General features: G+C 42.8%; 1 non-coding gene across 1 annotated transcript; it reads right to left on the minus strand.

The window, feature by feature from the left end:
- Positions 1–256: 256 nt before the first annotated feature.
- On the minus strand, positions 257–419 carry LOC118151704 (U1 spliceosomal RNA). The gene has a single exon (XR_004740139.2). It is a non-coding gene; the product is annotated as a U1 spliceosomal RNA (small nuclear RNA).
- Positions 420–22819: the final 22400 nt, after the last annotated feature.

Consider the following 22819-nt stretch of genomic DNA (forward strand, 5'->3'; position numbering starts at 1 on the left):
GATGTCTCTCTCCCAGAGCAGAGTCTCCTATTGTTCCAATATAAAGTGTTTACACTCAAGCCCCGCCGCTGGCCGTCATCCTAGATTCTGTGTTGCAGTTCCTCTTACTGGCTGCCATGTCTTCCTTTGTCTTGGTTTTCTTCTTCATTTCACACCCTCCAGTGTGACATGAGAATGCACTGAGAAAGGATGCAGGAAGGTCTCTCTTTTTTTTTTAGTTAAATTATTATTATTATTTTCTTTTTTAAAATTTTTCTTATAGAGAGCGCAAACGCAGTCCCCCACTACCACAAATGATGCAGTCGAGTTTCCCACATTTGGGGAAATCACAGGGGTCAGTACATCGGAGTGCAATGGATAAGCCTCGCCCTGAGAAAACCACCTTCCTGATCTATTTTTTTTTTTTTAAAGATGGGGTTTCACCATGATGGCCAGGCTGGTCTTGAACTCCTGACCTCAGGTGATCCACCCACCTCGGCCTCCCAAAGTGCTAGGATTACAGGCATGAGCCACCGCGCCCGGCCAGGTCTTTTTTTTTTTTTTTTTTCTTGACATGCTGCATTTCTGAAAATATGTTTATTCAACTCTAATGCTTAATTAATAGTTTTGTTAGATACAGATTCTAGGTTGAAAGTCATCTCCCTTTACTATGTTGAAGACGTTTCTCCATTTCTTTTTGCTTAGCGTTGCCATTGAGAAATCAGCTATCCTGCTTATTCCTAACCCTGTATGTGTGACCTGTTCACGCACTCTATCCCCCCACATTCCAGAAAATTTGGGGATCTTTTTATCCTAGTGTTCTGAAATCTCACATTGATTGCTTTTTTGAGTGTCTTCTTCTCCTTCATTGGTTTAGCTCTCAATGGGCCCTTTCAATCTGGAAACTTAAGCCTCTAATTCTGGGAAATTTTAAAATATTATTTCTTCGATATTTTCTTCTCCACAATTTTTTCCTTTCCCCTTTTCTAATTTTTACCTATTCGTCAGAAGGTAGATATTGAATTAATTCTCTAATGTCCTTGTGGTTTTGGCTCTCAATTCCCTCGGTCTTTCTTTGTTCTACTTTATGAGAGAGTTCTTCAACTTTATTTTCCCATAGTTTGACTTTGTAACATCAGCGTTTAGCATGTACTTTTCATGAACTTTTTCCTGTTCTCTAAGAGTCCCTATTATCATAGCACCATGTTTATGTTTCATGGCCGCATCTCTTCCCATGTCTCTCAAAGGACATTAAATTAGAATTTGTTTTACCCTTTGTCCTGCTACCTGAATGGACGTTTTTCTCCTCTGATTCCAGTCTTCTCTTGGTTTGCATTTCACATTGGATTGCCGTGAAATATCTGATGATCATTGGCTATCATCATATGTAAGAATGAGACACCAAAAAAGCTGGGAAGCTATATCTGCACTAATGGAGGCTTTCAGGGGCCTCCAACTGTCAGAACATGTAGGACAGCTCAGATCCTACAAGGAAGGGCTCTCTAATATCCTAACAGAGATAGCTTCATGTTTGCCACCTTCTGCCTCACCCCACTCTCCAGTGTACCTGATAACCTTAAGCCCAGAGCTTCTCAGTTCCATTTCTCCAAAAAATAAGCTTCCCTCTTTGAGGACCTGAAGTCGAACTGCTTTTCATAGAGACTTTCAACCAGTGCCCCCACTGCCAGCCTACTCTTCACCTGTCTTCTATATTATCCAGCGCCTCTGATTCTCAAGGCTTCCCAATGTCCTGAAGGTGCCAGTTGCCCTGTTTCTCATTACATCCTCCCTGAAGCCTTCACCGTACTCCACTCTGCTAAGTCTGTTGTCACTCATTCATCCACCTTCAGCCTTTTTGGTGCGGGGAGAGGTGGGGGAGACGGAGTCTGCCTTCGTCACCAGGCTGGAGTGCAGTGGCATATGTCTCCGCTCACTGAAACCTCTGCCTCCCAGGTTCAAGTGATTCTCCTGCCTCAGCCTTCCAAGCAGCTGGGATTATAGGCACCTGCCATCATGCCCAGCTAATTTTTGTATGTTTAGTAGAGATGGGGTTTCAACATGTTGGCCAGGTCGGTCTCGAACTCCTGATCTCAGGTGACCCACTGCCTTGGCCTCCCAAAGTGCTGAGATTAATGAGCCACCACGTCTGGCCTCCTCCGGTCTTCACGCATTGCTACTAAGGTTTATGCATGCCCCCAGTTTCATTAAAGATGAAGTAAAGCTTCTGTTTCTCTTTCTCCTTGTTATTTAAGCTAATATCTAAAAGAAAAGGAGTAGGAAAGTCTTTACTCAGCCTTCTTAAAATCAGAACCTATCCACTTTTCTGAAGTTCATTGCCAGACACCATTTTTCATTAACAAACAAATGTGGAAACTCTTCAGTTTCTCTGCTGTGTTAGCTTAAGTAGCTCATGCCATTATTTCTTGACCTTTCCTAGTCCGCAGCATACCTAAAAATTTGCAAGTACACACTTTGCACTAGGCAGATAATTATTTCCTTCTTCTCCACTCCAGCTTTCTGTCCATCTGTCCTCACTGCATATTTTATAAGCACACAAATCAGTACGAAAAAAATGTCCCTAAGAAAGGCAGCCAGTCTTCAAAGAAGTATAGGACATGCCCCATTTCAGGGAGGGGGAGCTGTTCAAAAGTCACTGAAATGTTAACATGGTTAGAAAGATGTCAATTAGCAAAACAGAGATAAAGATGCCATGCTTATAACACACTTGATTAACGGAATGACAAGGCTAATTAGAAAAATTTTAATAAAACATTCGGGTGTTGAAAGCTGATTTTGATTAGCTGGAAATGAAAGAAAAATAATCCTGAACCATTTCTAAGTTTAGAAAGATTTTGTTTATCTTTCTTTGCTAGAGTTAGAGCCAGCAGTTCTGATGGTTTGAATTTAATATTCCTAGCCATTTGGGTGTTCAAATCAATGGTGCATTTCTGGGAACAGACTGTGCCACCGCAGACAGCAGGCTGAGGACAGAAGGCCCTCCACATGTGAGGCCCAAACCCTCTCTCTCCTTTCCCCACTCCCACCAGCATCCTCGAATCAGTCAGGAACCCCAGGACATCAGCACACCAAGGAAGACTGTATGATACACCAAACCCTCCTTGGTCACCAGGTCCCAGGTTCCCAGCTGCTCACTGAGTTCTACACCTTCCTTTGATGACATAGCACCTTAAAGTAACCCTTCCTGTCACACACCTCAGTCTCATTTTTAATAAATCTACACTGTTGAAGTTGAGGCAGTAAAACAATGGCAGAGGATGAGGGGATATTAATGTGGATGAGAGTCTCAGAGTTTTTGAGAATGTTTAGGGACAAAAAGAATCCTTTTACCTGGAAACCTACTTTAGATTGAAATAAAGTTCATGCGTTCATATATTCATTCACTTTACAAATTCACTTCAGTTACCAGCTGCTGTGTATAAGATTTGCAGCACAGTGAAAAGATTTGGAGTTTCAGAATCAAACAGAACTGAATTCACCCCCTGATTTTGAAAAGACTTTTTCTGAGCCTTAGTTTTCACACTATAAAATGAAAATGATAACACCACCTTGGCAGGATTATTCTAAGGATTTGGAATAACGTACAAAAATTATTGACATATGTAGATTATTTAATAATTGAGAGATCATCAAATAATTTTGAGATGGAGTTTTGCTCTTGTTGCCCAGGCTGGAGTGCAATGGCGTGATCTCGGCTCACTGCAACCTACATCTTCCGGGTTCAAGCATTCTCCTGCCTCAGCCTCCCAAGTGGCTGGGGCTACAGGCATCACCACCACACCTGGCTAATTTTGTATTTTTTAGTAGAGACGGGATTTCTCCATGTTGGTCAGGCTGGTCTCTAACTCCTGACCTCAGGTGATTCTCCTGCTTTGGCCTCCCAAAGTTCTGGGATTACAGGGTTGAGCCACCGTGCCTGGCATTACTATTTTATTAGTATTATATTACCTCTGTCAAGAGGTACAAGTGCTCAGTTCAGTCTTCCATATTTACGCAAGGATAGTGCTTGTCAGCCAGCATCTTAGCTAAACAGAAAGAAATTCACATTCCCATTAGCTTTTTTTTTTTTTTTTTTTTGAGACAGAGTCTCACTCTGTCGCCAGGCGCCAGACTGGAGTGCAGTGGTGCAATCTCGGCTCACTGCAACCTCTGCCTCCTGGGTTCAAGCAATTCTCCTGCCTCAGCCTCCTGAGTACCTGGGATGACAGGCACGTACCACCATGCCCAGCTAATTTTTGTATTTTTAGTAGAGACGGGGTTTCACCATGTTGGCCAGGATGGTCTCCATCTCCTGACCTTGTGATCCGCCCACCTCGGCCTCCCAAAGTGCTGGGATTTACAGGTGTGAGCCACCGCGCCCAGCCTCCCATTAGCTTTTTATTAACTCCTCTCAAACATAGGAGATCTCAACCCCTGACAAAGACTTCCTCCTTGGCCAAACATTAGTTGGGCTCCTCTGAGCCATCTTGTTCACTAGACCTTGAACTTGGCCTCTCACCCTTGACATTTGTCTGCTGAGCCCAGTCTTAGCAAATAATCCTGCTAAGCCAGTTTATTGAGAATCCATCTATCCTTGATGTCTAATCAGTTCCCTCTGAGTAATTTTCCATCCCCTGAACCCTCACTCTGACTCATTGGCTATAAATTCCCAGGTGGTTTTGCTATATTCAGAGTTGAGTTCAGTCTTTCTTCTCTATTTCAATAGTCTTTAATGAAGCTTTCTTATTGTTTTCACAAGTGTAATATGGTTTGAATGTTTGTCCCATCTAAATCTCATGCAGAAATGTGATCCCCAATACTGGAAGTGGGGCCTAGTGGGAAGTATTGGGTCATGGGGGCGGATCCCTCGTGGATGGCTTGGCACCATCCCCTTGGTGATGAGTGAGTTCTCACTCAGTTCCCAAGAGATCTGGTTGTTTAAGAGTTTGGGACCGAAAAAAAAAACGATCCAAGATGGCCGATCGCTAACATGCCGGGATTGCAGCTCTCAGGGAAGGCGCGGAGAACTAGAGGACGCCACACTTTCAGACAAATTCTGCTCGCTCACGGAGCAGGAGATCCCCCAGTGGAGGAAACACACGGGTGGCCAGCGCGACTCTAGTGGCCGGTGCAGCGGTTCCGCCGGCACCTTGGCCCGGCAGCTCTGGGAGCAGAGCAAACAGGTTCGGAGGACCGGCCCGGGTCCCCAGCACGACACCAGAGCCCGGCAGCGGCTGTGACGGCACCTCGGCGCGGGAGCGCTCGGCGCAGAGTGAACAGGACCGGATTCCCTTCTGACTGAGGTTTGGAGCCCTGGGAAGGCAGAGTTGCCTACTACGGACACAAGAAGGAAGCCCGACAGGAGAATCCTGGGCAGAAAAGCACCATCAGTTTTAACGCCGCTGCTCTGGCCCTGGGAACTAACAACCTGGATGCCCACTCAAGAGACCTAATCTGAAAGTTGGTAATTTCAAAGATGACAGGAGGATAAATTTACAATGACGGGAAGAAACCACCGTAAAAAAGGTGAGAATACTCAAAATCAGAACGCCTCTCCCTCTAAAGATGATCACAGTTCCACATCAACAATGGAACAAGGCTTGATGGAGAACAGAGCGCATCCCAATGACAGAATCACTCTTCAAGGAATGGATAATAAGAAACTTCGGTGAGTTAAAAGACCATGTTGTAGCCCAACGTAAAGAAACTAGGAACTTTGAAAAAAGGTTTGATGAAATCCTATTGAGAATAGACAACGTAGAGAGGAGTATGAGTGAATTAATGGAACTAAAGAATACAATACAGGAACTCTGAGACGTATGCACAGGTTTAAACACTCGAATTGTTCAAGCAGAAGAAGGGATATCAGAGGTCAAAGTCCAACTTAATGAAATAAAACGTGAAGAAAAGATTAGAGAAAAAAGGATAAAAAGGAATGAGCAAAGTCTCCAAGAAATGTGGGACTATGTGAAAAGACCAAATTTACGTTTGATAGGTGTACCTGAATGCGACGGAGAGAATGAATCCAAGCTGGAAAATACCCTTCAGGATATTATTCAGGAAAATTTTCCTAAACTAGCAAAGCAGGTCAACATTCAACCCCAGGTAATACAGAGAACACCACAAAGGTATTCCTCAAGAAGAGCAACCCCAAGGCACATAATCGTTAGATTCACCAGGGTTGAAACGAAGGAAAAAATACTAAGGGCAGCCAGAGAGAAAGGTCATGTTACCCACAAAGGCAAGCCTATCAGACTTACAGCAGATCTCTCAGCAGAAACTCTACAAGCCAGAAGAGAGTGGGGGCCAATATTCAACATTCTCAAAGAACAGAACCTTCAGCCCAGAATTTCATATCCAGCCAAACTAAGCTTCACAACTGAAGGAAAAATAAAATCTTTTATGAACAAGCAAGAACTCAGAGATTGTATTACCACCAGGCCTGCTTTACAAGAGCTTCTGAAAGAAGCATTACACACAGAAAGAAACAACCAGTATTAGCCTTTCTAAAAATACACCAAAAAGTAAAGAGCACCAACATAAAGAAGAATTTACACCAACGAATGGATAAAACAGCCAGTCAACATCAAATGGCAGTAACCCTAAATTTAAATCAACTAAATCCCCCAATCAAAAGACACAGCCAAAACCCAGACCTGTTTCACATGCAAGGATACACAAAGACTCAAAACAAAGGGACGGAGAAAGATTTACCAACCAAATGGAGAGCAAAAATAAATAATAAATAAATAAAAAGCAGGAGCTGCAATTCTCGCATCAGAGAAAATAGATTTTAAAGCAACAAAGATATAGTGGTAAAAGGATCAATGCAACAACAAGAGCTAACGATCCTAACACCCAGATATGAGACTTAGATTCAATGAGACAAAATTAATAAGGATATCAAGGACTTGAACTCAGATCCGGAACAAGTAAACTTAATAAATATTCATAGAGCTCTCCACTTCAAATACACAAAATATACATTCTTGTCAATACCACATCACACCTACCCATAAGTTTAAATGAAACATTGATTGGCCATTATTAATACTCAATTTTTTTCAAAATAAAGCAATATTTCCATTTACTCTCCCTCTTTCTCTTCCTCTTTCTTCCTCTCCTTTACTTATTTTTTTTTTTCTTTCCTTCTCTCAAAAAAAAAGAAATCAACTTGTAAACCTCTAGATCCAGGTCGGCAATGTCTCTCTCATTGCTTGATTTCCTTCCTTCCCTTCCCTCCCTCCCCGCTTCCTCCCTTCCTTCCTTCCTTCCTTCATCCCTTCCTTCCTCCCTACCGTCCTTCTTCCCTCCCTTCCTGCCTTCCTCCCCTCCCCCCAAAAAAAAGAGTTTGGGACCTCCCCTTTCTCGCTCTTGTTCTCTCTCTCTCCATGTGACACCGCCTGCTTCCCCTTCACTTTCTGCCATGATGGGAAGCTTCTGAGGCCCTCACCAGAAGCAGATGCTAGCATTATGCTTCCTCGCAGCCTGCAGAACTGTGAGCCAACAAACCTCTCTTCTTTACAGATTGCCCAGCCTCAGGTATTCCCTTGTAGCAATGCAAGAACCGACCAACACAAAGTGTCTGAATAATGTTTTTTCAACATCCCTCATCTCTGACTGGATGGTGCCACTGCCCACAAAGACATCCAGTGGAACTTGGCTTCCCACAGAGTTAGGACGTGTAAGCAGGGGAGATGAACTGATTCCCCTGAAGCCAGGACCACTAATCTATATGCCACACTCTGGACAAATACCCATCCTCTGAAATGCGGCAACACAGCCAGCTCCACTCGAGGCCCTGAAAGATATGCAGAGGGCTCCATTCCAGGCTCACTCTGGCCTCCTCTGCATGCCTATCACCATTCTCCCTGGAAACTGTGTGGCTGCTCCTTGGCACCCAAGCCAGTCGCCTTTGCTCTCCTTGTAGGGCCACCCTTGCCCTTAGGGCACACCACGTGGCTGACATCTCTCCACTCACTCTTCTGATGAAAACCCACTCATCTTGTTTTTGCAGTGCCTCAGAGCCTTGCTGACTCACCAACAAATCTGACATCTCTATTATCATGTGTGAATGGCTGATACTAATTCCAGGTTCTCCCTCTCACATTCACACTTATGCTACATCTGGAACTTTTACTGATTCTGAATTTTGGGGCCCACTCATCCAGTTCAGTATTCTGGTGGAAAACAATAAGGTGGAGCACTTATGAAATGTAGATTACCATGTTAAATATAGGTTACCAGGCATCTCCCCTGGATAGTCCAAATTTGGATTGAGGCACAGAAATTTAAGTTTTTAATAATCACTCCAAGGGATTTTTTTTTTTTTGAGATGGAGTCGCACTCTGTTGTTCAGGCTGGAGTGTGGTGGTGCAATCTCAGCTCACTGCAACCTCTACCTTCCAGGTTCAAGCAATTCTCCTGCCTCGGCCTCCCAAGTCGCTGGGATTACAAATGCCCGCCAACACACCTGGCTAATTTTTGTATTTTTAGTAGAAACAGGGTTTCGCTATGTTGGCCAGGCTGGTTTTGAACGCCTGACATCAGGTGATCCATCCACGTTGGCTTCCCGAAGTGCTGGAATTACAGGCGTGAGCCACCATGCCCAGCCCACTCCACAAGATTTTTATCTTCAGGGAAAAATAGGAAACACTGAAATTCTGTAATCCTGGTCATTTTACAGAACAGGACACAGAAGCCTGAAGAGTAGCAATGGCTTGTCCAAGGGTGCCCAGCTCCTCGTTGGCAGATCCAAGCCCAGCGTCAGGTTTGCTGACCCCCAGGGTAGTGACTGCCCTTCATCATGCAGCCTCTGCTGGGGAAGAGGGAGGCTTTGATGATGGAGTTTAATCACTGTGCTGAAGGTGGGTGGGGAGTCCACTACACCAGTAATCATGCCTCTTATAATGCCTTGTAGCCATGACTGTGGTCTAGCCTTGCTCCCATTTTGAAATAGGAAATTAGCAGGCCTGTGGGAAGTAATGAGTCCTGCTTCCTGTGCTTTTCCTGGGGATCTATGCTCTGGACTTGGGATCAGGAGAGCCAACTCCAATCTCCAGTGCCCTTGAATGAGTCACATTATCCAACTGGGCCCCAGTTCCTTCACGTGTAAAATATGGTAATTGGACTAGATTAGGGTCCCAAAACTTTTTTCAAGAAGGACACCCCCTGAGGTGCCCAGGAGCTGAGTGTGGAGTCAGTTACAGAAGAATAGGAGCTGACATGCTGAAGAGGAGAGAGGAGCAAAAGGAGCCTGAGCAGCTCTCAGTGTGAGACATCCTGGAGTGGGAGGTGATGAGGCAGGGTCCTCTGCGGTCTGTTCCTCAAACCAAGTGATGGAGGGACCCCTTCATATTCTTGAAAAGTTATTGCAGACCCCAGTTCTCATCATGTTGCTATCATTTTCCTTTCCATAATAATGTTATTTCAATACATACAAACATAAAACAGTGTCTGAGCTCCATGATTGTAGATTACTGTCTCAGTCCATTTGGGCTGCTGTAAGATTGGGTAATGTGTAAGTAATAGTAATTTATTCTTCACAGTTCTGGAGGCTGGTAATCCAAGGTCAGGGCCCCAGGAGACTCAGTCTTTGGTGAGAGCTGTTCTGTGCTTCCAACATGGCATCTTCTTGCTGCATCCTCATAAGTGGAAGAACGGAAGAGCAAGGCCGCTCTCTGTGGACTTTTGTAAGGACGTTAATCCTGTTCACAGGCTGGAGCCCTCACTGACCCTCATGACCTGATCACCTCCCAGATGCTCCACCTTAGAAACCATCATCTTAGTAATTAGGTTTTAGCATATGAATTTCATAGGGGCATATACACCCAAAACATAGCAATTACTGTATAAAGAAAAATTTGAAACCAAATACCATGTCACTAATAAAATTCAAATTTTCCATGTTCAATTAATGTGATGGGCATGTTTTGTAGAAACTAAATTGCTACTTTGGGGGTTAATGACAGAAAAATACTAGGTCAAGCCTGGTCTTATATTTATTTAGTCTGTTTCTATATTGTTAGCTTCAAAATACAACATAAGAATGCCTGTTTCCATACAAAACAGAAGTTCTATAACATCCCAGCCTTTGTTTTTAATTTAGGAGAAAGAAACCTTTCACTGAACCAACACTCCGTAAGTGAGCAATACAGGTGTCACTCGGTAACTCTGTAAAGTCATCTCTTTATTTGAAGACATTAATCTGTTACAGATAATTATCATAGTGAAGACAAAAATTGTAATTCTTACAGAGAATTTGCAGATTCTTAACAAACCATCTAAGAACTCTGAGAAATGCTGAGTTTCACAAGATAAACTAAATTTGCTTTTTTAGGAGAATTGGGTTCAAGTTAAGCCCTGTCACTAATAGCTATTGAAGTCTGGGCAAGTATTCATATCTTTGGACATCTGTTCTCTCACCTATAAAATTATCCAAAGACTTCCATTTACCTCACAGGCTATCTGAAAGTAAACGAGAGAGTGTGAAGGTACTTAATCCTCACAGTGATTACACATGGAACACACAATCACAACTGCAGGGGCAAGTGGCTGGAGATTTATTTCCAAGTGCCTTAAAATGTCCTGGTCAGCCAGGCGTGGTGGCTCACGCCTGTAATCCCAGCACTTTGGGAGGCCGAGGTGGGCAGATCACGAGGTCAAGAGATCAAAACCATCCTGGCCAACATGGTGAAACCCTGTCTCTACTAAAAAATACAAAAATTAGCTGGGCGTGGTGGCATGCACCTGTAATTCCAGCTAGTCGGGAGGCTGAGGCAGGAGAATTGCTTGAAGCCGGGAGGCGGAGGTTGCAGTGAGCCAAGGTCGCACCACTGCAATCTAGCCTGGCCTGGTGACAGAGTGAGATTCTGTCTCAAAAAAAAAAAAAAAAAAAAAAAAAAAAGATGTCCTGGTCAACCATCCCTGAGTAGCATGGAACAGGCATAAGTATCTTCTGGCACTTCCAATCCCTGGGTTCATGATGCTCTAAGCAAGCAGCAAGGGTGGTGGTTATTGGCCCATGTGCTGAAGATCTCAAATTGAGTTAGGGCCCATTCATTGCTCTCTGCTGCCCTCTTGAGTATAGAAATTGGCCTTGCATCAGATGGGGTCTCAGCAGCAAGTTAGGAAAGGCAGTGCAAGCCTTCTGGGCATCTCAGCTCAATTTCCTGACAACCGTTGCTCTGTACGCCTGTGCCTGTGTGTCTGTGTGCATGTGCATGTGTATTGGCCTTTATGTGGCCTCACATAAAGATATGTGAGTGAGGATTTGCCCTTCAAGTACTCCCCATTTCTTAACCCCAGTCCCTTCTCAGGATCCCATTGTCCCAACCTCACCCTTCAGGTTTTGTGTAAGCTCATCATCAGTTGGGAGGAACTGTATGTACAACTCCTTCTCCTTCTCGCTTGGTTGTTAATGGCTTAAGATAGATTTTGGGGCATAGATACCCCATAACGTTTTCTCGTGTCTGCTGACCTGCAGTGGAATGACTTGCAATTATATAATAGGCACTGGAGTAATAAATACATGTGCTATGGTTAGAATGTATCCCCCAAATTTCATGTGTTGGAAACATATTATGATGTAGCAAGAAGACCCTCACCAGATGATGGCACCTTAGTATTGAACTTCCCAGCCTCCAGAACTATGAGAAATAAATTTCCTTTTTAAAAATAAAATTACCTAGTCTATTGAATTCTGTTGCAGAAGTGGAAAATGAACTAGGACAACATGCTTTGTTCTACTTTTATGTTAATGTCACACGTCTATTTTAATGTCTAATCCTATTTTTAGCTCTAATTTCATTTTAATTATGAATGTTTGCATTAGATTTTTGGATACCCTTGAGGGTTATGGTGCTAAATAAGCAAAGACTTATTAAAAATAGCTTTGTTTCTTGTTGGCCTCTCACAGCTTCATTATCCTTTGGATGAGAGAATTAATTTCCAAATGGATGACACAAGGTAGGCAAGATGATCTAGTAAGATTAGAGGAGAAAAATTAGAATCTTTATTTTCACATTGTATATTTAATCTCATCCTTCTTAAATTTAAATTTTGGACAATGTTTTACAATATGCCTATTAGTGGATTAGTACAGGTATATAATTTATAAATAAATTGTGGGGGAATGCTAATTTTATTTATTTTTTATTTTATTTTTGAGACAGAGTCTTGCTCTGTTGCCCAGACTGGAAGTGTAGTGGTGCAATCTTGGCTCACTGCAACCTCCACCTCCTGGGTTCAAGCGACTCTCCTACCTCAGCCTCCCCAGTAGCTGGGATTACCGGTGCATGCCACCATGCCCGGCTAATTTTTGTATTTTTAATAGAGATGGGGTTTCATCATATTGGCCAGTCTGGTCTCAAACTTCTGACCTCAAGTGATCCGCCTGCCTTGGCCTCCCAAAGTGCTGGGTTTATAGGCATGAAGCACTGTGCCTGGCCAGAGTGCTAATTTTATTTTATTTAGTTATTTGGTTACTGAAGAGATATAGAATCATAAAAGTTTGGAGTCCTCTATTCCAAAAGAGTAGCTGTCATCCTGCCTGTATTTCAGAATCACTAAGAGAGAGTTTTAAATAAATTACATTATGCCTCACCCCATCCCAGACTCAGCAAACCCCAATCCTCAGGAATGAGGTATGGGATATGTATAGTTTCAACAAGCACGTTCTGGTGATTCTGAAACAAATCTCCCTGCGAAAACCTTCATTGTTATCTAGAGCTAAGTACATTCACCAAGGGCAAAGTAGAAAATCTTTTCTTGTTCACCTTTGTATCTATATATATATATATATATATATATATATATAGCATAGTGCCTAACACAGAGTAAATGTTCCATAACTGTTAGCCAAAGGAATGAATGATGAGCAAATGAGCCACAACCCAGAGATAGCCTGTAACTCCCCCAGTCTTTGTTTTCATGCTTAGTGTTTTCATATGATTGTTTTACACAGTCAAGAACCTTTTATAGGCTGGGTGTTGTGGCTCACACCTGTAATCCCAGCACTTTGGGAGCTCACATGAGGTCAGGAGTTCAAGACCAGCTTGACCAACATGAAGAAACTGTGTCTCTACTAAAAATACAAAATTAGCTAGATATAGTGGTGCATGCCTGTAGTTCCAGCTACTCAGGAGGCTGAGGCAGGAGAATTGCTAGAACCTGGTAGGCGGAGGTTATGGTTAGCTGAGATTGTGCCATTGCACTCCAGCCTGGGCAACAAGAGCAAAACTCCATCTCAAAAAAAGACAAGAACCTTTTATATATAAAGTAGGGTAGTTTGTTTTGATCCCTTTTAATAAACAGTTGTTTAATATGTATTTTAGCATTATTTAGCATTTAGTATTTCCTATTATCAATTATACTATTTTAAAAAAATATTGGCTGGGCCTGGTGGCTCACACCTGTAATCCCAGCACTTTGGGAGGCCAAGTGGAAGAATCACTTGGGCCGTGGAGTTCAAGGCTGTAGTGCGCTGTGATCGCACCACTGCAATGTATTTAGCCTGGGGAACAGAGCAGGACCCTATCTCCAAAAAAAAAAAAGTATTTATGTCTAAAGCTTTCTTGGGTATATCCAATTATATGCTTAGAATAGAACCTCAGAAGTAGAGTTTCTAGGCCAGGTGTGGTGGCTCATGCCTGTAATCCCAGCATGTTGAGAGGCCAAGATGGGTGGATCACCTGAGGTCAGGAGTTCAAGACCAGCCTGGGCAACATGGTGAAGTCCCATCTCTGCTAAAAGTACAAAATTAGCTAGGCATGGTGGCAGGTGCCTGTAATCCCAGCTACTTGGGAGGCTGAAGCAGGAGAATCACTTGAACCCAGGAGGCAGGAGGTTGCATGAGCCAAGATCACATCACTGCACTCCAGCCTGGGCAACAGGAATAAAGCTCTGTCTCAATAAAAAAAAAAGTAAGATTTCTAAGTCGAAGAGTAAAAACCTTTATTTTCTTTTTCTCTATGGCAATTCTTTTCTTTTTTTTTTTTTTTTTTTTCCTTTTTTGAGACGGGGTCTTACGCTGTCACCCAGACTGGAGTGCAGTGGTACAATCATGGCTCACTGCAGCACTGACCTCCCAGTTTCCAGTAATCCTCCACCTCAGCCTCCCAAGTAGCCAGGACCAGAGGTGCACACTACCATGCCTGGCCAATTCAAAAACTAAAAAACTTCTTGTAGAGACCGGGTCTCACTATGTTACCCAGGCTAATCTAAAACTCCTGGGTTCAATTATCCTGCCACCTTGGCCTCCTAAAGTGCTGTGATTACAGGTAAGAGCCATTGTGCCCAGCTGAGAGAGTAAGGCCATTTTAAAGGCTATAGCTACTGTGGGAAGAAGAAACTAACATTGAACCTAGATCTGGTTCAAGGAGCAAGGCCTCGATTGCAGGGTCCTTGTGGTCTGGGAGAGTGAGAATCTTCAGCAGGGCTTTTTGGTGTGGCAAATAGACTTGGAATGTCTGATTGCCTCCTTGTCCCTGTTTCTACCACTGATGGACTGTGTGACACTTAGATTCTTCAAGCCTAAGTTTCTTCACCAAGAATGTGAATATTCATAGCTATGTGACAGGGCTGCTAATTCAGAAGCACTATCCAATGATAGAGCTAAAAGCATTAATTTGTGTATTTGACAGTTCCAAAGAGACAAAAAATTAGAGTCTAGGAGTGGCTCTTAGGAAAAGACACCACTCCGTCTCCTTTCTGTTGAAATATACTGTTTACCCAAAAGGGGGTTTGAAACTCTGGCCAATGGGTGGCTTTGGAAATGTCAAAGGTGTGTATCGTTGTTTGTAAAAGGTAGTGCTGCGGAAACTGACAAAAAAAAAAAAAAAAAAATCATGAGGCTAGGTGCCGTGGTTCATGCCTGCAATCCCGACATGAGAGGATTGCTTGAGGCCAGTAGTTCAAAAGCAGCCTGGCAACATAATAAAGTCCTATCTCTATTAAATAATAATAACAATAAAAAAACAAAATAAAATAACAAGTGGTCTGAGCACTCTTTCTCTTCATGGTGTGCCAAAAAAACTGACCAGGGAAGTTCTTGCTTGTGGTGCCAAGCCACTCTAAATCGGAAGCAGCTCCCCCTTCCTGTTCTTCAATGATTGCTTATTCCAAAAACCACCAAGCAGATGGCAATGTTTGACTGTCCTTTGGCATGTCTAATTGGATCCCAAAATCATGTTCTGCGTTTCATCCTTGCTTTTTTGGTTATTTTGTTTTGTTTTGTTTTGTTTGAGATGGGGTCCCACTGTGTCACCCAGGGTGGAGTGAGGTGGTATGATCTCGGCTCACTACAACTTCCGCCTCCCGGATTCAAGCAATCCTCCCACCTCAGCCTCCCAAGTAGCTGGGATTACAGGCCCCTGCCACCATGCCTGGTTAATTTTTCTATTTTTAGTAGAGATGGGGTTTCACCATGTTGGCCAAGCTGGTCTCAAACTCCTGACCTTAAAGTGATCTGCCTGCCTCAGCCTCCCAACATGCTGGGATTACAGGCATGAGCCACTGCATCTGGCCTGGTTTTGGTTTTGAACCTCTGTCTCATTCTGTTGCCCAAGCTGGAGTGCAGTGGCTCTATCATGGCTCACTGCAGCCTCAACCTCCTGGACTCAAGTGATCCTCCTACTTCAACCTCCCGAATAGACTAGGACTACAGGGGTACAGCACCATGCCCAGCTGATTTATTTTTAGTTTTTAACTTTTTGTAGAAATGAGTTCTCACGGTGTTGCCCAGGCAGGCATCTTTGGTATAGGGCTATGTTCTCAAATTTGTGTGTGTTTAAGGACAACTCAAGGTTTCAGAAGATGTGCAGATTCCTGGTCCAACCCCTAGAGAGTCTGATTCTGTAGGTCTGGGGTGGGGCACGGGAAACATCGGCACAGTAGAAGCAGCCCTTCCCAGACAGGAACCAGAAGACCAGGCTCCGTTTATACCAGCATAAACCTGATAAGGCACTTCACCTCATTGTGCCCTCTTTCTTCATTGTAAAGCTTCCTTTTTACGAGGGGAGCAATACTCACTCATCACGAGGTTGGTTGCCAGAAGATCACATTAGAAACTGCAGACTGGAAAAGCACCACTATCACTAAATGCACATACTCAAGGTCTTACAATTTTGGCTTCTGCCTTGCGCAGTGAGAAAACCTGGACAGCACCCGATTAGGTAACACTGTATCCCCACTGTGAACCTCTGCCCTGTGATGAAGACTCTCTTTTGTGCTTATGTATTTTGCGATGACAGATCACAGCTGGCCTCCCACAAGGCAATGTCTTCTGGCTTCCTGCATGGAGGTCATTTTGCTGGGCGTGATCGCCGCTGTGATTGGTCTTGGGATCACTTTTGGAATACCTGTAAAACCTGCAAGTATGTGTCACCTCTGGGTTACCAATCTGTCAATAATTCACTCAACCAACAAGAGTATATTTGTGCTCCATATATTTCTAAAATGGGTGAGTCTACTGATAATGTTCAGCGTGAGGGAGGCGGCAGCCACTGCTCTGTTCATTTCACACATCTCATCTTTATTTTATTCTCAACAAACCTGCAGGGTGCTATCACCATTATGACCAAGAGTCGGTGGGGAGGCAACTTGCCCCAGATCGTATCACAAATACATTAATAAACCAGGTTTCTGATCCAGGTGAGCCTGACTCTGAAGCCAGGATAGTTTCCACCTTCCGGGAGTTTCCACTGTGATGAGACTGGTGAAACAGTGGTGGGCAATACAGAACAGCATACAACCAGGAACTAGGTAGAGTGAGATGATACGTATTTCCAGTAATTTGAGAGAAATCAGCTAGAGCTGGTGCTGAAGGGACACAGTCATGAAAGCAAGAACTGGAGCCCAACCTTGTTGGGGCTTTCAGATTTAGACTGAGGTTTGGGAAGAGGTCTGTCAGAGATGAAAATTGTATACCTTCTGATGGGATACAAAGGATTAGGACTTCGCCTTACATCATACTTGAAGTATTGTGAGGAAGAGAGGTGAAAAATCACACTGAGTAGTTAAGGGGTGGGGGTGAGTGAAAAATAAGGGAGGATTGTTGTCCAGTAGCATTGAATTGCATTGTAGATACACATCTGCACATTCACACCGTGCTTCCTCTTGCCACACTCTGGCAGACGCGCTCCCTTCTGCCATGATGCCCTTCTTCCATTGCTTGTTCGGCTGGTTCATATAGGGTTTAAGAGTAATCTTAGGTGTCCTCAGACTGAGTGAGGTGTGCCACCTCTGCGCTTCCACAAACCTTGCATAAACTCCAACCCAGCTCCTGGCCACGTGATGCTGTAAGTATCTGTTCTGGAATGCATCTTGAAGGTAAGCGACATCCTTCTAATCCCAGCCCTGCTACATGCTTATTGGACAAAGGCCTTCAGTTATGCGTATTGATTAAAGAACTAAGCCTTGATGCTACCAGAAGTGGAGCCATGGAAGGCTTTCGAGATGATAAAAGCAAGCAACATTTGTATGGTTTCAGTGAAGGAAATGAAGAGTAGAGAAAGTGATAGATTTGATACATGGGAACTGACTCATCAAATTGCTATTTAAAAAAATACACCTAAGTCTTAGGGTGTTGGTCTGATGGGAACAGTTTTAGACTCATGATCCTAGTCAGCTTTGGGAGTTAGTAGGATTCTACACAACAGGACATAAGGGTAAGATCTGGATTCTCATTTTACCTTTTGAACATTCATTCAGAAAAGCATCTATTGAGCACATATTATGTGCTAAATACTGTGCTAAGCATTAGGGCTACAGACATGAATTAGGCTCAAGCTTAATAACCTATAGGCATTTTGAATATTTTAATGACTATAGTGCATGGAAGTGCTCTGCTCAGATCTTCGAGAGAATCTGTGTCAGGGAGCTCCATTAACTGACAGCCCCAGCCACCACCTGTCTGGACCCACCACCACATTCATGCCAAGGCTGCTCTTCCCCATGTGGTCCCCAGGCAATGACTGAGCACTGTGGGGTTGCTAGTGCTACCCATCCCTCAAGACATGGGACTCTGTTGATGGGTGACTTTGCCTCAAAGACTCTAACTTTCCCTGTCTGAAATTTTCTTGGAACTGGCTGCAGGCTGGGCCTGGTGACTCACACCTGTAATCTCAGCACTTTGGGAGGCCAAGGAGGGCAGATCACCTGAGGTCAGGAGTTCAAGACCAGCCTAGCCAATATGGTGAAACCCTGTCTCTACCAAAAATACAAAAATTAGCCGGGGGTGGTGGCAGGTACCTGTAATCTCAGCTACTCAGGAGGATGAGGCAAGATAATTGCTTGACTCCAGGAGGCGGAGTTGCAGTAAGCTGAGATCGCACCACTGCATTTCAGCCTGAGCGACAGAGCGAGACTCCGTCTCAAAAAAAAAAGGAACCGGCTGTAGTCTGCGACTTCCGACGCAGACCTTCATTAACCCCCTCCTTTCATAGGCATTAGAACTGCATCAGGGTGGGTTCCCTTGCCTACTTTTGCTTCCTCCCCAAACTATAATCCTGCAAGTCAGGTTCACATGTAATCTAGTTTGATGTTAATTTTTCAGAGGACAAAAACTGACACAGCTTCTTTCAGATTATCAGAGCATTATGGTTTTTGTCCCTAAAACCACAATGCCAAGCACCTCTTAGATTAAGGGATATGAACTGGTGTTATCTGCCTCTTAATTGTCAACATAGTCCCAACTACAAAATATTTAAACTGTAAAATGCACCTTTATCAAGCCTGCTACCACCTCTAAATCAGGTACCTAAAGTATTTCCAACCTGTTTATCTTATCACTCTACACACCAATCTGGAAGTTTCTGAGTATATATTATTTAAGTGTAAATATGTCTGAGATGCAGTGTTACCAATGAGCTATTTAACTTCCACCGTCTAATTTTATAGCACCTGAAATTTTAAAAAATATCTTTCACATTATTTTGACTACCTCCCATTGATTTTTTGAATGGGTAGACTAATTGCATTTAAACAATAATCTCATTTAACTCAAGTATCCCCATGAAGTCAGCATAGAGAGTTATCCTTGCTCTCATTTCTACCTAAGAAAATAATGGAGTGGGCCATATAACCAGCCCATGGTAAAGCTCAAGCTGGACCTCAGGCCTTTGGACCCTCTCCCAGGCACCTTCCAGTACTTCTCCGGCAGTATTGAGTCTAAACTTGTTTGCCCACATACAGTAGTATTACAAAAAAGAATAAGGGAGAATAAGAAAGAAAAGAGGGAGGAGAAATAATGGGGAAAAGAAGAATGGTTACAGCTAAAGCTTCATTAAAAAAAAGAATGATGGTAAGAAACAGAAGGGGGAAGAGGAGCATGTAGTTATTAAAGCTGATGTTCTTGGTCATGAATGCTTGTGTCAACATTTAATACTTGTCATATAAAGCTTCCGGATTTAGGTCAGGTGTGGTGGCACACTTGTAATACCTGTACTTTGGGAGGCTGAGACAGGTGGATCACTTGAGTTCAGGAGTTTGAGACTAGCCTGGCCAACATGGTGAAACTTCATCTCTACTAAAAATATAAAAAATCGCCAGGTGTGGTGGCAGGCACCTGTAATCCCAGCTACTCGGGAGGCTAAGGCAGGAGAACTGCTTGAACCCAGGAGGCAGAGGTTGCAGTGAGCTGAGATCGTGCCACTGTACTTTACCCTGGGCGACAGAGTGAGACTCTGTCTCAAATAAATAAATAAATACATAAGTAAATAAAAATAAATCTTCCAGATTTACATCGACAATGTAAGACAGCTTCACAGCAACTGGGCTTCTTGTGTGAGGACCCCAGCACTTGTTTGCCACCCTCCCAGCTGTGTAATGGCAAGCTAGACTGCAGTCAAGGGGAAGATGAATCTGCTACCTACTGTGTTAGGTGAACAAGCAATCAAGTCATCAGCAACTAATAACTAAAATTCGGAATTATATCAAAACATTATCGTACATGAATGTTGCTATTAGAACTAATGCCTTTGTCTAATTTAGGTCAAATGCCTAACAGTCTCCCACAAAACTTGATATTCAAATGTCCTAACCAGAAGACTTGGACATATGTGGACAAGGTGTGTGACACAAGAAATGACTGTGGTGATTGCTCAGATGAATCAGGTAAAAATGAAAATATGTTATTTTTTAATGTCTTCTTGGAGTGGCTACCCTTATACTTCAATTATATAGATTAACTCATACTTACAAGTCTTTCTTAAGGATATATCCATGATTTTAAGATTCTATCATTTCCAGTAGTTTGTGCATAAACTAGATGAATTCTCCAGCTAAGAATACAGCCAGTTTTGCAAGGATCATCAAAGGAAATAATCTTGATAGAAGCACTGGTCTACTATCCAATTCCTTTTATATTTTCTTTAGAAATGTTGGTGAAGACAAAGTCTGTTGAATGCTTTACTCTCAAAAAATTATTTAACGTTTGTATTTCCTTGCTCTTTCTTCCTCACTTTCCTCCTTCCCTCCTCACCTCATTCTGTTCCCTGTGGTGGTTTAATACTGGGCAGACACCTGATCACCCCACAATCTCACAAAACCATGACAATCCGTGCCATTCCAATACCTAATAGTTCCAGTTAGTATCTGAAAGTCTTACCAGATATACACTAAATAGATATTTTCCTGCCCTTTGTCTGGTCATCCTGGGGGGTAGAAATAGAAATACTAGGAATTACAGATAATGCTCTGACAAATGAAGACTAAAAGTATAGAGATCCTTTTCTTCTTGCTAGCTGCCAATTAGCAGTGATTCTTTTTCCTGCTGATTGAATGTACAAACTCAAAGGGACCCTTTCTTATTTATGTAATATGTCAGTGTGTTTATTTTTAGGCTGATAGTGAAGGGTAGTACTTGTCTTGGCTTTTCAAAGTACAAATTCTTTCATCCAAACATGTTGAAACTTTAATAAACATCTGCAATTTTCCTGCTGGGCAGTTTTCACTAATATTTTTAAGATCCAGAGGGCGATTTCTTTCCCAATAATAATCTTTTTCAGTCTACCTTGATATTTTAACAGTTATGGTTTTAAAAAATAAATAAAATTGTCTAGTTTTACAGTGCCCAAAGTGTTCGGGCTGGAGATGTGATACTGTTTTCTTTGCTGACTGTGCCTGCATTCCCAGAACTCGCTGCAAAAATGGCATTCAAGACTGTGCTGATTGGAGCGATGAAAACTTATGTGAATAGAAGACTTTTCTAATCATTGTTTTGGAAAAGCTGAAAACTGATACTAGTTGCCTTAATATTTCTCTCAAAAATTGTACATGTACACACAGACATACATATCTTACTGGGATGGCAGAGGAAAGGAAGAGCTACTGAAGAACATGAATCCAGAGTTAATGGAGAAAAAAAAGGTTAGCAGAAATCAGACCAAAATCTTACTTTCAGCTCATTTCTAAATGTTTCCAAATTTTAGAATGCAGCTTTCTGTTCTGTGCACCATAGGTTATGGGAATGAGACAAACATATTTTAGCTCAATTATTTCAATAAATAAAGGGTATTAATCCTAAGAGCTCTCAGATCAAAACATACCTATTTCAGTTTCCAGCTAAAAACTAGTTTGCTCTGGTCTGCCCCTCTACTCTGCTAGGGCCTAAAATTCTTTCCAGTAGGTAGTGAACTTGAAAAGCAGACTTGGATTTGAATCTCATCCTAACACCTATGGGGCTGTGTGATCTGAGATAAGCAATTTCACCTCTCGAAGATGGTTTTCTTATCTGCACAATGAGGCTCTTTCTTGGGGTTATAAGCAAAGACACAAAACAAGTGGTAGAGTACTTTTAATATCTAACAGCAGCTAAAGGGACTGTAGACAATTAAAAGAAAAATTGCGAGGATATGGTAGATTGTATTACTATTCAAAAATATCTGCTACCCTGGAGGGTTATACTTCCCCAGTCCCACAGCCCCTACTATGTGACTTGCTTTGGCTGAGTTAGTTTATTAATGATACGCATTACTTCCCAGCATAACTTTGAAAGAGCCAGCTGATTGTTTGCCATCCTTTCCCTATCATGAGACTGGCAATGTTCCAGTTAGAAGATGTTTCTGAAGTACAGCGGAGCCCAACCATGGGCAAACCACAAACTTCAAATGTGACAAACCTTTGCAGCAACTAAACGTTTGGTCCTTTATAACTAGCATAAAGAGACTACAAAACAACTTTCCCTATTAATCCAGTTGCCAACACACACCCTTATTTACACAAGCTGAAGAAATAATTTTAGATTGTTGGAAAGAAGTTTCTGAGTACAGGCACAATGGGCTTAATGTTAGACATCTGTCCAGTAAGCAAAATATGCCGGGACAGGCCTCGCCTGGAAATCAATTACACTTCTGATAGTCCCTTTCTTCTAGGCCTAGATGAAACTGGAAAGATATTCAGATAGTGGCATTCTCCACTAACTTGTCAGTCACCCCCAATACTTCCTGGGCTGAGAATGTTTCCAAGCATGCAACTCAAAAGCATGGCCAGTAGGCCAGTACCATTAGCATCACCTTGTCAGAAACACAAATCCTCAGGCCTCATCCCACTGCTCTCCAGCTGAGCCATTCCACTTGGTCAGATATATATGTAACAAATGTTTGTAACAGCTTTAAGAGCCAGCGCATGACCCACTATCTTCTCTGCCAGGAAGCTCAGTGTCCCAGACAGGTGCTGCCATCATTGTGGAACCTGGCGTGACTATATAAGCACAGCCCAACCTGACCCATGAGTCTGGAGATGTGCATTTAGTTTTTATAATTTTGTTACAGTTGAGATTTCAGGACTCATTGCAGCTGTGTACTTCAACAGAACTGATACATATCCTCTGTGTAAAATAGCATGA

The sequence above is a fragment of the Callithrix jacchus genome, chromosome 2 (genome assembly GCF_049354715.1).
Source record: "Callithrix jacchus isolate 240 chromosome 2, calJac240_pri, whole genome shotgun sequence".
NCBI lineage: Eukaryota > Metazoa > Chordata > Mammalia > Primates > Cebidae > Callithrix > Callithrix jacchus.